This window comes from Heterodontus francisci, chromosome 16, assembly GCF_036365525.1.
Source record: "Heterodontus francisci isolate sHetFra1 chromosome 16, sHetFra1.hap1, whole genome shotgun sequence".
NCBI lineage: Eukaryota > Metazoa > Chordata > Chondrichthyes > Heterodontiformes > Heterodontidae > Heterodontus > Heterodontus francisci.
Window position 1 is genome coordinate 25,492,193 of NC_090386.1, and position 14,006 is coordinate 25,506,198.

General features: G+C 43.6%; 2 protein-coding genes across 2 annotated transcripts in view; one reads left to right on the forward strand and one right to left on the reverse strand.

Annotated features, from left to right (window-relative positions):
* rtf2 (replication termination factor 2) overlaps positions 1-14,006 on the reverse strand; it is a 203,432-nt gene that overhangs the window by 72,319 nt on the left and 117,107 nt on the right. The gene's annotated exons all lie outside the window — the stretch shown is intronic.
* Positions 7,720-14,006, forward strand: part of LOC137378008 (beta-1,3-galactosyl-O-glycosyl-glycoprotein beta-1,6-N-acetylglucosaminyltransferase 7-like) — a 40,456-nt gene continuing 34,169 nt past the window's right edge. Inside the window, exons 1-2 of the mRNA XM_068048040.1 lie at positions 7,720-7,979; positions 12,890-12,988. The gene's annotated coding sequence lies outside the window, so the exon portion shown is untranslated. The remainder of the gene's footprint in view (positions 7,980-12,889; positions 12,989-14,006) is intronic.

A 14,006-nucleotide genomic window follows, 5' to 3' on the forward strand; every position in this document is an offset into this window, starting at 1 on the left:
TCTCACCCCAGAACCAGAGGAAACAGGCATGAAATTTGAGTCTGATAAAGTAACCCTAACTAAAATTCAAGTAGAAAGTGACCTTGCCATGCAAAAACTAGAACTGCAGTTTCAAAAGTAAAAAAAGGAGAGGTGCAGTTTCAAAGGGAGTAAAAGGAAGTAAGAGATGCCGATGCAAAAGGAGATTACAATGAGACATTGTGAGCTAGATAAGCCGCAAGCATAAAGTGGGAATGCCCCCAGCAATTCAAATAGCAGTCTCAATCCAGAGCAAAGCTTTGATGTTGTGTGACACGATTAGTGCCAAAATTTAATGAGGAGGAGGTTGAGTCAGATGTAATCTCTTTTGAGAAAATAGCTACCAGGCTAAATGACCGAAAGGCTATTGATCCCTCTTTTTACAAGGCTAGTTCGTGGGGAAAGCTCATGAAACTCAATTCAATTTTATCAGAAGAAAGCTTTTTCGATTACAAACAGACTAAAACTGCTATCTTAAATGCATACGAGTTAGTCCCCGAAGCCTATCGGCAAAACTTTAGAAATGCTAGGCAAAGACCTGCCTAAACCTTTACTGGTTTTGAAAGAGTTAAACATATGGCTTTCGATCACTGGATAAGATCTCTTAAGTTAGACCTCTCATGAAAATTTGAGAGATGACTCAATTAGAAGAATTTAAAAACAGTTTTCCCATTAACATAAAGACCCATATTGAGGAACAAAAGGTCACAATGGTGAGAAGCTGCTGCAATGGCAGATGATTGTAAGCTCACCCATAAATCCTTTTTATCAAGGAAACTCTTTCCACAGTAATCCCCAGAGGTTCATGAAGGACAGAAAGTGGGATAGTGAGAAAAGATGGGGTGCGAGTGAAAAGGAAACCAAGAGTGAAAACACAGGGAGCCCCCCCGCCAGTCAGGAAATGAAGTGCAGCGGGTAGAAGTGCTTTCCACAGACTCATGAGTTTCCACTGTAGTCAAGTAGGGCATGTGAAAGCTGACCGCTGGAAATTGAAGGGGAGGCCAGGGAGTTCACAAGGCTAGCCTAGAAAAAGGTGCCACAACAAACATTTATGATAGTGATCTCAACCACTCTATACTGTAGGTGGCAAGTCTTGTGAAAACTGGGCTCCCACATAGAGCAGGCAGAACCACTGCCAGTAGTGGCAGGAAGTGACTTTGAATAATGGGGAGGGGATCTCCTACTCTGGCCCATTAGCATCTGGACTCAGGTAGAGGTGGGTGAGGGATTAGAAATGGATGACAATACAGGTCAAGCAGATGGTAAGGGGCCAGTCAAAGGGTTGATGATCGATGAAAGGAAGGAAAGGGGTAATGGATTGCGATGATGGCACTCCGTGGGAAATGAGGCAAGAGGAGAGGTGAAGGACAATGCATAGTGATGAAAGAATAGACAGCAATGAAAGTGCAAGCAGGGGGGCAATGAAAGACGATGGAAAAGGGAAAAGGCTGGGAGCAACATTTTGGGCAGGGCAGGAAGGGAAACGTCAGGATTAATGGGGGCAGTAGAGAAAGACAGACATCAATATTGATGGCGGGGGGGCGGGGATGCCAGCTTGAATGGAAGGCTGGAACAGCAGTACCTGTCTGAACAAGGTTGGAGGGGGAGAAGATGGTCAGATTGATTCAGGGGGGGGGAAAGAGTATGAACTCAGAGGGCTGGAAGAGGCAACAGTAACTCACTGAACAGAGTTTGATACGGAACAGTATCTCTAATACTGGGTCAAGGTGTGGAAGGGAGTCCGTGGATGTAGGAGTTATGTCACTTTTGGGAAGTGATAACCTGGTTGGTCTGTTGAAAATCCAAATATCAGTTTGGCCTCCTCTTAAAAACATTCTGAAAAATCTATTTTTTGAGACATTTCAAAAATGCTTGAAGTTCAAAATGATCTTAGAGGAACAGGTCCCAACCCCACAAGAAACGTTCTATCAATATTGAACCTTCAGCGTTTGGATTTTTTTTTTTTTATACAGGCTTTCAGGTACTTAGCTTTTTCACCCTCCAATACGTGAAGGAATGTTACTGCCGCTTAAGTTACACAGCCTATGTAAATGTTTACATACATAAGATTCATAAAAAAAGCCATTCTTGAGCTGTCATTTTCTGCTAGCTTTCCAGGCTGGTGTGCATGTAACTTTGGTGTTAGGTTTACCAGATCTACATTGGGAACTGGCAGTTCTTATTGGGAAGTTCTAACAATCAGAAGGGTAATTGTTACGACCAGGTGAGCAATGTCTAGGCGTCTTTTGCTGCCTTTACCTGGTATCATTGTAACAGGATTTTATTTTTTATACACAGTGTGTTTTGAGCTCTCTTTTGTGTGAATCCTTGTTCACAGTTTCCAATTATTAGGCAAATAACTGAGCACAAACAGGCTTTCTTTGGTTTAAAGCAGAAAGAGGAAATTTATTAAAACCTTCAAACTTAAATTCTAATACAGTTTTTTTCTATTCATTCATGGGATGTGGGTGTCGCTGGCCAGGCCTGCATTTATTGCCCATCCCTAATTGCCCTTGAGAAGATAGTGGTAAGCTGCCTTCTTGAACCGCTGCAGTCCATGTGGGGTAGGTACACCCACAGTGCTGTTAGGAAGAGAGTTCCACGATTTTAATCCAGCAACAGCGAAGGAACGGCGATATAGTTCCAAGTCAGGATGGTGTGAGTTGGAAGGGAACTTGCAGGTGGTGTTGTTCCCATGCATTTGCTGCCCTTGTCCTTCTAGTTGGTAGAGGTCGCGGGTTTTGAAGGTGCTGTCTGAGGAGCCTTGGTGTGTTGCTGCAGTGCATCTTGTAGATGCAACACACTGCTGCCACTGTGGATCAGTGGTGGAGGGAGTGAATGTGGATGGGGTGCCAATCAAGCGGGCTGTTTTGTCCTGGATGGTGTTGAGCATCTTGAGTGCTTTTGGAGCTGCACACATCCAGGCAAGTGGACAGTATTCCATCACACTCCTGATTTGTGCCTTGTAGATGGCGGACAGGTTTTGGGGAGTCAGGTGGTGAGTTACACGCCTCAGGATTCCTTGCCTCTGACCTGCTCTTGTAGCCACAGTATTTATATGGCTACTCCAGTTCAGTTTCTGGTCAATGGTAGCCCTAGGATGTTGATAGTGGGGGATTCAGGGATGGTAATGCCATTGAATGTCAAGGGGAGATGGTTAGATTCTCTCTTGTTGGAGATGGTCATTGCCTGGCACTTAAGTGGCAACTAACATTCGCACCACACATCAGCCCAAGCCTGGATATTGTCCAGGTCTTGCTGCATTTCTACACGGACTGCTTCAGTATCACAGGAGATGCAAATGGTGCTGAACATTGTGCCCTTATGACTGAAGGAAGGTCATTGATGAAGCAGCTGAAGATGGTTGAGCCTAGGACACTACCCTGAGGAATTCCTGCAGTGAATCCTGGAGCTGAGATGATTGACCTCCAACAACCACAACCATCTTCCTTTGCGCTAGGTATGACTCCAACCAGCGGAGAGTTTTCCCCGATTCCCATTGACTCCAGTTTTGCTAGGGGTCCCTTGATGCCATACTTGGTCAAATGCTTCCTTGATATCAAGGGCGGTCACTCTCTCCTCACCTCTGGAGTTCAGCTCTTTTGCCCATGTTTGAACCAAGGCTGTAATGAGGTCAGAAGCTGAGTGGCCTTGGCAGAACCCAAACTGAGCGTCACTGAGCAGATTATTGCTAAGCAAGTGCCGCTTGATGACACTGTTGATGACACCTTCCATCACTTTACTGATGATTGAGAGTAGGCTGATGGGGCGGTAATTGGTCAGGTTGGACTTGTCCTGCCTTTTGTGTACAGGACATACCCGGGCAATTTACCACATTGCAGGGTAGATGCCAGTGTTGTACTGTACTGGAATGGCTTGGCTAAGGGCGCGGCAAGTTCTGGAGCACAGGTCTTCAGTACTATTGCCGGAATATTGTCACGGCCCATAGCCTTTGCAGTATCCAGTACCTTCAGTCGTTTCTTGATATCACGTGGACTGAATTGAATTGGCTGAAGTCTGGCATCTGTGATGCTAGGGATTTCAGGAGGAGGCCCAGGTGGATCATCAACTCAACACTTCTGGCTGAAGATTGTTGCAAATGTTTCAGCCTTATCTTTCACACTGATGTACTGGGCTGCCCCATCATTGAGGATGGAGATATTTGTGGAGCCCCCTCCTGCAGTTAGTTGTTTAATTGTCCACCACCATTCACAGCTGGATGTGGCAGGACTGCAGAGCATAGATATGATCTGTTGATTTTGGGATCGCTTAGCTCTGTCTATCGCATGCTGCTTACGCAGTTTGGCACGCAGATAGTCCTGTGTTGTAGCTTCGCCAGGTTGACACATCATTTTGAGGTATGCCTGGTGCTGCTCCTGGCATGCCCTCCTGCACTCTTCATTGAACCAGGGTTGTGCTCCAGGCTTGATGGTAATGTTAGAGTGGGGGATATGCTGGGCCATGAGGTTACAGATTGTGGTTGAGTACAATTCTGCTGCTGCTGATGGCCCACAGCACCTCATGGATGCCCAGTTTTACATTGCTAGATCTGTTCAAAACCTATCCCATTTAGCAGGGTGATAGTGCCACACAACACGATGGAGGGCGTCCTCAATGTGAAAGTGGGACTTCGTCTCCACAAGGACTGTGCACTGGTCACTCCTACCAATACTGTCATGGACAGATCCATCTGCGGCAGGCAGATTGGTGTGGACGAGGTCAAGTATGTTTTTCCCTCTTGTTGGTTCCCTCACCACCTGCTGCATACCCAGTCCAGCAGCTATGTCCTTTAGGACTCAGCCAGCTCGGTCAGCAGTGGTGCTACCGATCCACTCTTGGTGATAGACATTGAACTCCCCTACCCAGAGTACATTCTGTGCCCTTGCCACCCTCAGTGCTTCCTCTCAGTGCTTTTCAACATCAAAGAGTACTGACTCATCAGCTGAGGGAGGGCAGTAGGTGGTAATCAGCAGGAGGTTTCCTTGTCCATGTTTGACCTAATGCCATGAGACTTCATGGGGTCCAGAGTCGATGTTGAGGACTCCCAGGGCAACTCTCACCCGACTGTATACCACTGTGCCGCCACCTCTGCTGGGTCTGTCCTGTCGGTGGGACAGGACATACCCAGGGATGGTGATGGCAGTGTCTGGGACATTGTCTGTAAGGCATGATTCAGTGAGTATGACTATGTCAGCCTGTTGCTTGACTAGTCTGTGGGACAGCTCTCCCAACTTTGGCACAAGCCCCCAGATGTTAGTAAGGAGGACTTTGCAAGGTCGACAGGGCTGAGTTTGCCATTGGCATTTCTGATGCCGAGGTCGATGCCGGGTGGTCCATCTGGTTTCATTCTTTTTTATTGACTTCGTGGCGGTTAGATACAACTGAGTGGCTTGCTAGGCCATTTCAGAGGGCAGGCGAGAGTCAACCACATTGCTGTGGGTCTGGAATCACATGTAGGCCAGACCAGGTAACGAGAGCAGATTTCCTTCCCTAAAAGGACATTAGTGAACCAGATGGGTTTTTACAACAACCAACAATGGTTTCATGGCCATCATTAGACTAGCTAGTTCCTGCCTACGGATACACGACGCGCTCACGCTAGCATGCACACATGACATATACATGCAAATAGGAATAGAAAAGAACAGAAAAACGATAAGTAGAACAGTTTGAGGCTATATCTTGTTACTGTTTCTCGAGCTTGCTGTAGTCCTTGATTGAAGATATGGTCTTGCAGTTTGTTGGGGCCCAGTATTAGTCTTAAATCTTGTTCACTTAGGAAATCTTTCTTTTAGTTTCACGTGTTTTCACAAGATTCAGTTCTGGGGAAGAGATGAAGCAGACAGATAGGAGACAGGCAGGCAGAGGAGATCTTCTCAGTCCATAAGCACACACCATTCTCTCTTCTAAACCTTTGTTGGGAGTTCAAAAACTCTGCAATAGCCAGTCATGTGACTAAAACTGGTCTCACCACTTCTGTGTTTCGTAGGAACAGGGATTGGCGCGCTATGTTTACAAATTGTCTGGTACTATGCAAATGTCTTTCCAGTCAGAAATTGCAATTTTTAAAGTTTTAATGTTCATGTGGTGAAATAATGTGTGCCTCAGTCTTGGCAGGTGGGGTTTGCCTGATAGTAACACTGCACCAGTAACGTCAGTAACTAAAATTCAAGCCTGGACCTTTCTTGCTTATCACAGTTTCAACACAGACATGAGATTTTTTTTTAAGATGGTAACTAAATCAAAGGGAAGCAAAACTTCAAACACAATAAAGAACCTAGATTGTAATTTTGAAATTTAAACTCGATATGTGTGTGCATTTTGCATGTGTTTTTCAAGTAGCCAGTTCTTGTAGTGCAGATGATACTGCAGATTTTTTATGAGCATTGGACTTTTGGACTGATAGTAGCAATAATAAAGATGCGCTGACCCCTACTAATTATTTCTGTTAAGAGTAGTTAAACAATAACATTGCTGCTGCCATTCTTCAAGGTTTCTGTGGCATTTTGGATCAATTTTTCTTTTACAGGCTTGCTTGTTAATCCACTCAGGAGTTCAAGGTTTGCCACAGCAGATTTCCTCTCTTATGTTTCATCTCATAGTTTAATCACAAACTGCACAAGTTGAAGATACTCCTCCCACAATTATTTTTGGCTAGAGTTACTTACGTTATATTAAAAATTACAGAATTGTTCTTAAATCAACATGGAACCAGCTCATTGACCATCTCACCCAGCTTTTCTGATTTTATCTTACATCTGCACTGTATTTTACAACAGCCTGCTGTGGCCTTTACCATTATTAATCATTTTACTAGTTCACTAGTCTTCAACTGACTGCACAGTAAAATTGAAATGGAGGTGCGCTGTATCGGATAGTTTTAACCATAGTTTCAAACAAGATTGAAAAGGGTAGGAGAAAAGCTGAGGTAGATCAGAAAGCAGTGATTAGGTAACATCAAGCACGAGTTATTTTTAAAAGTTTTAACATTATAGGAGATAGGGAAAACTGAAGGTCAGGAATTCCAAGGCTTTGAAATTTAGGAAAAGCAAGTTAAGTTAGGATGCAAAGGAGTTATGAATCCAGGGAAAGGAGCAGCAAGCAGAGAGGCACTTATTCATTTGGTGCTTTTGACATTCAGGCTGCAACAGGCTGACATCCTCGCATTTACAGGGTTGAAACCAGCTTCCTGACTGAACACGTCAACACGTATTGGTGAAAAAGCCAAGTATGTGAAAGCCTGTAGGGAAAATGCAATTACCAAGGCTCAGAATTGGTGGTGCATTTTTAGTGGGGTCAAGACTTGCTCCTGCAAGATCATTTTTTAAACTTCAAGCACTTTTGAAATGTCTCAAATAATGGATTTTTCATATTGTTTTCAGACAGGGGTGACAAGCATAAAAATACATTAAGGTAGCATGCATAGAGTTTTGACTTGGGGAAAGTTCAGAGGAGCACCAAAGTATCAGCAGAACAGAAAGAACATGGCAGAATCTGGTAGAGAAAGACAGCTGCTGGAGGTGAGATAAGTACAAACGAACTCTTAAGCTTCTTGCAGCAAGTCTAGTTTCCTTGTTTTAACAAAAGCAAACTGCAGCCAGTCACAATCTAATAAACAAAGAGCCTGCTAGTCACGCAGTCAGCAAAGTAGTTCAAGTGATACCATGACAGCAACCAATCTGTATTGTGCTTAAAAACACCTCCCCCTTCTGAGCAAATTCTCTGGAACAGCTCCTTCATTAAATCAACAATTGCCGATGTGGGCTCCAGCTGCCAGCTACGGAAGGCTGCTTGCTTGTGACAAAATCATCTTTTTTATGCTAAAATGCAGCATGTAGTTGATCAGCGAAAGCAGTGAGAGCCTGTGGATTCACATCAAACTCAAATGTTTTACTAGAATGGTGCTACAAGGGACAACTAATCACAAAGCTTGCTGTCATGTCACATCATTATGACGCGAGGTAAGGTTTCCATTTTTGAACTCGGTATTTAAAATCCATCAGTCTCCATTTCGGAAAGCTGGGGCTCTTGCAAAAACTACAAGTGTAATGTGACATGTAACGATTTAAAGACAATGAAATCAACAAATGAGAATGTTGTACGTTAGGAAGTACTAAAAATAGCACCAGTGCATTACGGGAAGACGGTGGCATAGTGGTAATGTCACTAGACTCGTAATTCAGAGGCCCACCAAGACAGCTGGTTGAATTTAATTTCAATTCATTAATAAGCTAGTATCTGTAATGGTGCCATATAACTATCAATTGTTGTAAAAACCCATCTGTTGTAAAAACCCACTAACGCTCTTTAGGGAAGAAAATCTGCTGTCCTTACCTGATCTGGCCGACATGTGACTCCAAACAAACAACAATGTGGTTGACTCTTAACTGCCCTCTGAAATGGCCTCACAAGCCACTCAGTTGTTCAAGGGCAACAAATACTGGCATTGCCAGCGACACCCACATCCCATCAAAGAATAAAAACAGTTATTGCTCTGTCTGTGCATGTCAATGTGATGAATCTAATTCAATACAAAAATATTCCATTTACAATGAACCTGAAATGCGTCACATAAAAGGTTAACAACCTGTCCTACATAACTGCGTCATATTTATCAGAGGGATAAATGTACTCGCATAGAAAGGGAATGAGATTCAAAAAGAAACTTTTAAGGCTTTACAAATAACTCGAACAAGTGTCAAGGCAGAATTTACAATTTATATAAATGACTAAGATGAAGGGATTGAAGGTATGGTTGCTAAATTTGCTGATGACACAAAGATAGGCAGGAAAGTCACTTGTGAACAAGACATAAGGAGTCACAAAGGGATATAGATAGGCTATGTGAGTAGGCAAAGACCTTGCAAATGGCGTATAATGTGGGAAAATGGGAAATTGTCCACTTTGGCAGGAAGAATAAAAAAGAAGCATATTATCTAAGTGGTGAGAGATTGCAGAGCTCTGAAATGCAGAGGGATCTGGGTGTCCTAGTGTATGAATCGCAAAAGGTTAGTATGCAGGTACAGCACGTATTTAGGAAAGCAAACAGAATGTTATCGTTTTTCGCGAGGTGAATTGAATACAAAAGTAGAGAGGTTTTGCTTCAGCTGTACAGGGCATTGGTGAGACCACATCTGGAGTATTGTGTACAGTACTGGTCTCCTTATTTAAGGAAGGATGTAAATGCGTTGAAGGCAGTACAGAGAAGGTTTACTAGATTAATACCTGGAATGGGCAGGCTGTCTTACAAGGAAAGGTTGGACTGGCTAGGCTTGTATCTGCTGGAGTTTAGAAGAGCAAGAGGTGACTTGATTGATACATATAAGATCCTGATGGGTCTTGACAGGGTGGATGTGGAAAAGATGTTTCCCCTTGTGGGAGAATCTAGAACTAGGGGTCACTGTTTAAAAATAAGTGGTCGCCCATTTAAGACAAATGAGAAATTCTCTCTCTCAGTGGGGCATGAATTTTTGGAATTCTCTTCCTCAAAAGGCGGTGGAAGCAGAGTCTTGGAATATTTTTAATGTAGAGCTAGATAGATTCTTGATAAGCAAGGGGGTGAAAGGTTATCGGGGGTAGGTGGAAATGTGGAGTAATCAGTTCAGCCATGAACTTACTGAATGGTGGAGGGCTCTAAGGGCTGAGTGGCCTACTCCTGCTCCTAATCCATAGGTTCGTATAAAAATACACTAAAACCCAGAGCTAGCACAGAAACAAAGCCTGCACGTTTGTTGCCTTAAGCATTTCCAAAGCAAATAAATTCAGCTAATATCTGGAGAGTCTGAACATGTGGTTGCAAACAAAGATTTTTTTTTAAATCATTGCTAAATCCACAAACATAAAGCAGGCACCATTGTCTTTGCTTTCAAAGGGCGCGGTACTTTGAACTTTGAACGTTACAAGAAAAAAAAATTTGCCTTTTCCACAAGCCTTTTTCACTGCAGGGACAGCCAGAAAGAACTGCACCAAACCACTTGTGTCCACATCAGCTAGAACATTCTTTAATCAAATACCCTTATTCATCACAGGATTTTGGGCAGAGCACGTTATAAATGCCACAACCAGAGAACAGTTTTGCTCAACAACAAATTAGACTGCAATCAGATAAGGGCCCTGAATCAGTAAAAACAATAGCACGGGATGACATGGCTCACTGAATCTGGAGTTGGAAGGCCTACCGCATTGGGCACTTCTCAATATTCTACGAAAGAATATGCAGCAATGTTTGAAATGGAATCAAGACACTAAATCATCACCTCTCAGGTGCCTTCACATTATAACAGCACATTCACTTTATAACAGTAAAATATCAAATAGTTATATTTAGATACTTTTTTTCAATAAACATTTGCACCTATATTTCAATAGTCCACCTCAAGAAAAAAAAAGGACATGACAGTTGCTTTCCCCACCCCTCGCAGATGGCAGATACTTCAGCTTCTTCCAATGAATGCAGGCAGGGAAATCAGAAAGTGTGAGGAGCAGGGCTCAAAGCTGTGTCTGTCCACATACTCTTCCGACACCTTTTCCTCAAATTAAAAGAGCTTTAGTTAGTGGCTGCTGTTTTTGAGATGCAGCTGCTCCGACGTGGTCTCGACGTGAGCTGCGTGTGGCTACCGATGGTTGCTGGCGGTAGCAGGCTGCGGGGGGAGGGGGCGGAGGGGAGGTAGGTGGAGAAAAAGAACAGCAGAAGGTAAGGGGAAGCCAACAACAAAGTTAACCTGGCTGAAGCAGTTGGGGGGGGGGGGCGGGGGAGGAGAATGGCATGGGAGGGATGGTTGGTGGCAGCAGTAGGTTGATGGGGTGGGGGGGTCTACCTGGCTGGAGGGATTGTGGGGTGGGGGAAAATGTCCTGGAGTGGGAAGGCATAGGAAGTATGGAATGAGGGATGGGATGACATGGGAAGGGGATGTTATGGGAGGGCTGAAAGGAATAGGATAGGTATGGCATGGGACGGTGTTATAAAAAAGTAGAGTTGCAATAAAGATACTAATTTCACTGCCAATGCCTTGCAGGTCTCTGTTAGTCGGGTCATAATCTGCTGTAGGAGTGAATCTAACAACATCAGCTGCTAGTCAGTCTTGCCCTTGCCCACTGAATCGCAATGATATTTTGCGGTGAAAGTTGCTGGAAGTGCAAACTGAAAATCTCGCAGCAGGGGAAACCAGGGCCTGAATTTTGAAAACTCGCCTCCAATCTCAGCGGAAAACTTCAAAAAAGGCACAGCGCACGCGCGACTTGTGCACTGCTGAGCTGCTGCGATATTTCATGCAGCGGCTCATTTACATGGAGGTGGTGGAACGTCCACCCCCGATGACAGAGGACCGGGCACTCCGTTCTTGGCAATGGCGTCCGGCGCCACCACTGCCCTTCAGTTAGAGCTACATTTTTAAAGGTACTGGCATCTGGAAAATTGAAATAAAATTTGAATATCACTTTGAAACGCCCCTCCCACCACCCCCTCCGCCAATGAGTACTCAATGTATTAACAGCCCTTGCCCCCAAAGACTACATTTTTTTGAGATCCCGAACTTCTCCTGCTGAACGTTATAAACTTTGACCCTCGACCCCTTCCCACCATCCCGCAACCATTGGAAACAGTTTTCCCTGCAACCACCCAGCCTGAAAACTTCATTCCTTCCCGCTCCCCACCAGTGTTACGCCTTGGATCTCCGGATGGAGATCCGATGGCACGAGAGCTCTGGTCACTGACCAGAATATCGCCGTGGGATGGCAGTCATAACAAAGTAAGTATTTATGCATTCATTATAATTTATTCAAATATTTAAATTAACGCTCTGCCATTGAGCAGCGGGTAGCCAACCTGAGGCCTCACTGCCGCTGGTAAAATGGGGTGGGGCCTTCCTGGCATCAAGGTCTGTGGAGGGCCTCTTCTGGAAGTGCGTTCCGGGCCCTCCTGCCATGACCTCCAATGTCGGGAGGCTGGTAAAATTCAGCCCCAGGTACTGGGAACTGAGTGAACAGGTCAAGCAACTGTGCTCCTCCTTAACCAATCAGATTGAAGGATTGAGAAATAAACATCACTGAACTGAGAAGCATGTTGTTATGGAATTTCCATATATTTTTTGTTAAAACTTGGAATCTGTATTTTTAAAACTGAAGAGGCTGACCTTTGGATTTTTTTAAAAGGAAGGTTGGGACTTGCTTGGAAAGTTTAGTTTCACTTTGAACTATTAAAAGATGCTGGTTTTTGGACTAAAAGCAGGCAGTTGGAATCTGCATATGGACCTGCCAGATGATAAGAAAAAACAGAAAACTGTTCCTTTCTTTGAAGAATGCCTGCTAGTGAAAAGCAAAAGATTTTATCAAGTGCTACTCTTGCCTCCTGAAACTTTTAAATAAACACTGAATGCTTGCAGCAACCTTGCATCTTTAACAAGGACTTTTGCAGTGAATGTGTGTGAGAACTGACACCTGTTGCTGCACACCTCATGGAATACCTATGTGAAGCTTCTGTAGTTGAATTTATTTGAAAGCCTACCCCATGAGAGGTATAGACAGGGTGGATAGCAAGAGGCTTTTTCCCAGAGTGGGGGTTTCAATTACTAGAGGACACGAGTTCAAAGTGAAAGGGGAAAAGTTTAGGGGGGATATGCGTGGAAAGTTCTTTACGCAGAGGGTGGTGGGCACCTGGAACGCATTGCCAGCGGAGGTGGTAGATGCGGGCACGATGGAGTCTTTTAAGATGTATCTAGACAGATACATGAATGGGCAGGAAGAAAAGAGATACAGAACCTTAGAAAATAGGCGACATGTTTAGAGAGAGGATCTGGATCGGCGCAGGCTTGGAGGGCCGAAGGGCCTGTTCCTGTGCTGTAATTATCTTTGTTCTTTGTTTGTTCTAAAACAGACTGTTCATAAACCTCGCCTGGAAAGACTCAGAGTGACATCCAACTATTCGACTTAGGGACAACTTGCCAAACCAAAGGACTTCCATCTCTTCGCTTCAGTATAAGTTTTTTTTTACTCCTTTTATTCCTTTGAAACAGCTACAAACAAAAATCCTTTTTATCCCCCGGTTAACTGGTTTTTGGATGTGTTTGTGTGGGCAGGAGGGCTAGGATAATAATACGGGGTTTTTATATTTCAATTCATGTATATATTTACTTCATCATTGATTAAAATTTGGTTTGATAGTAAAGGTCTATTAAAGAAACCATCTTTGCATGCTTTATTCTGGGGACAAACACAGTATCTAATTGGCTGTTTCGGTAAGTGGGAAAATTTATTGATACGTTGTGATCTGTGGAGACGTGGGAATGAATTAAAAGTACACTCCTCTTGCCGCGTTCGTAACAAAGTGTAAATTGCAGTGGGTGAATTCAATGTCAATTAGAAAGGGAAAGAAAGATTAGATTGAGAAAAATAAAGAGGCAAAGGAAAAGTAATGCAGTTATTTTAAATTTCACATGTTTAAAATATCTAATACTTAAAGCCTGAAGGAATGAGACTCCACACCAGTAACAGTTAATTTTCAGTGCCAGAGAGTTTATTGGCAGTAATTAACGATTAGCACATCGTTAAAAGAATCTGATTGCTAATCTAGATTTAATTAAATATGCATAGATTTTAACTGGCTCCAAAGACTCCTTGCAACACTTCAGGCCAGGCTAAGTTTCCGTGGCGAGTTTAGTTTGCACCTGGCATGAAAGTACAGCAATTTCAGACCGCTCAATGCATTTCAAGTGAGCAAGGCAACAAAACGGCTTTTTTTGTGAAGCTGACAGAGCACCATATATTGAACAGCAATTTTTGGGTTTCCGTGTTTAACTGTGCATTTGCTCTTGCCAGAGGTTGCTACAACATTTGTGCAGAAATATTATTTTGACAGCAAGTTATCAGTCATTATACCGCATCTGCTCTGATGTCAACTTCAACACTAGAACTTTTGCATCGTCCTCCTTTAACCTCAGACAAGTTTTCTCCTCAATCACGATCCATGGAATCCTTGAATGAGTCTATTCCAT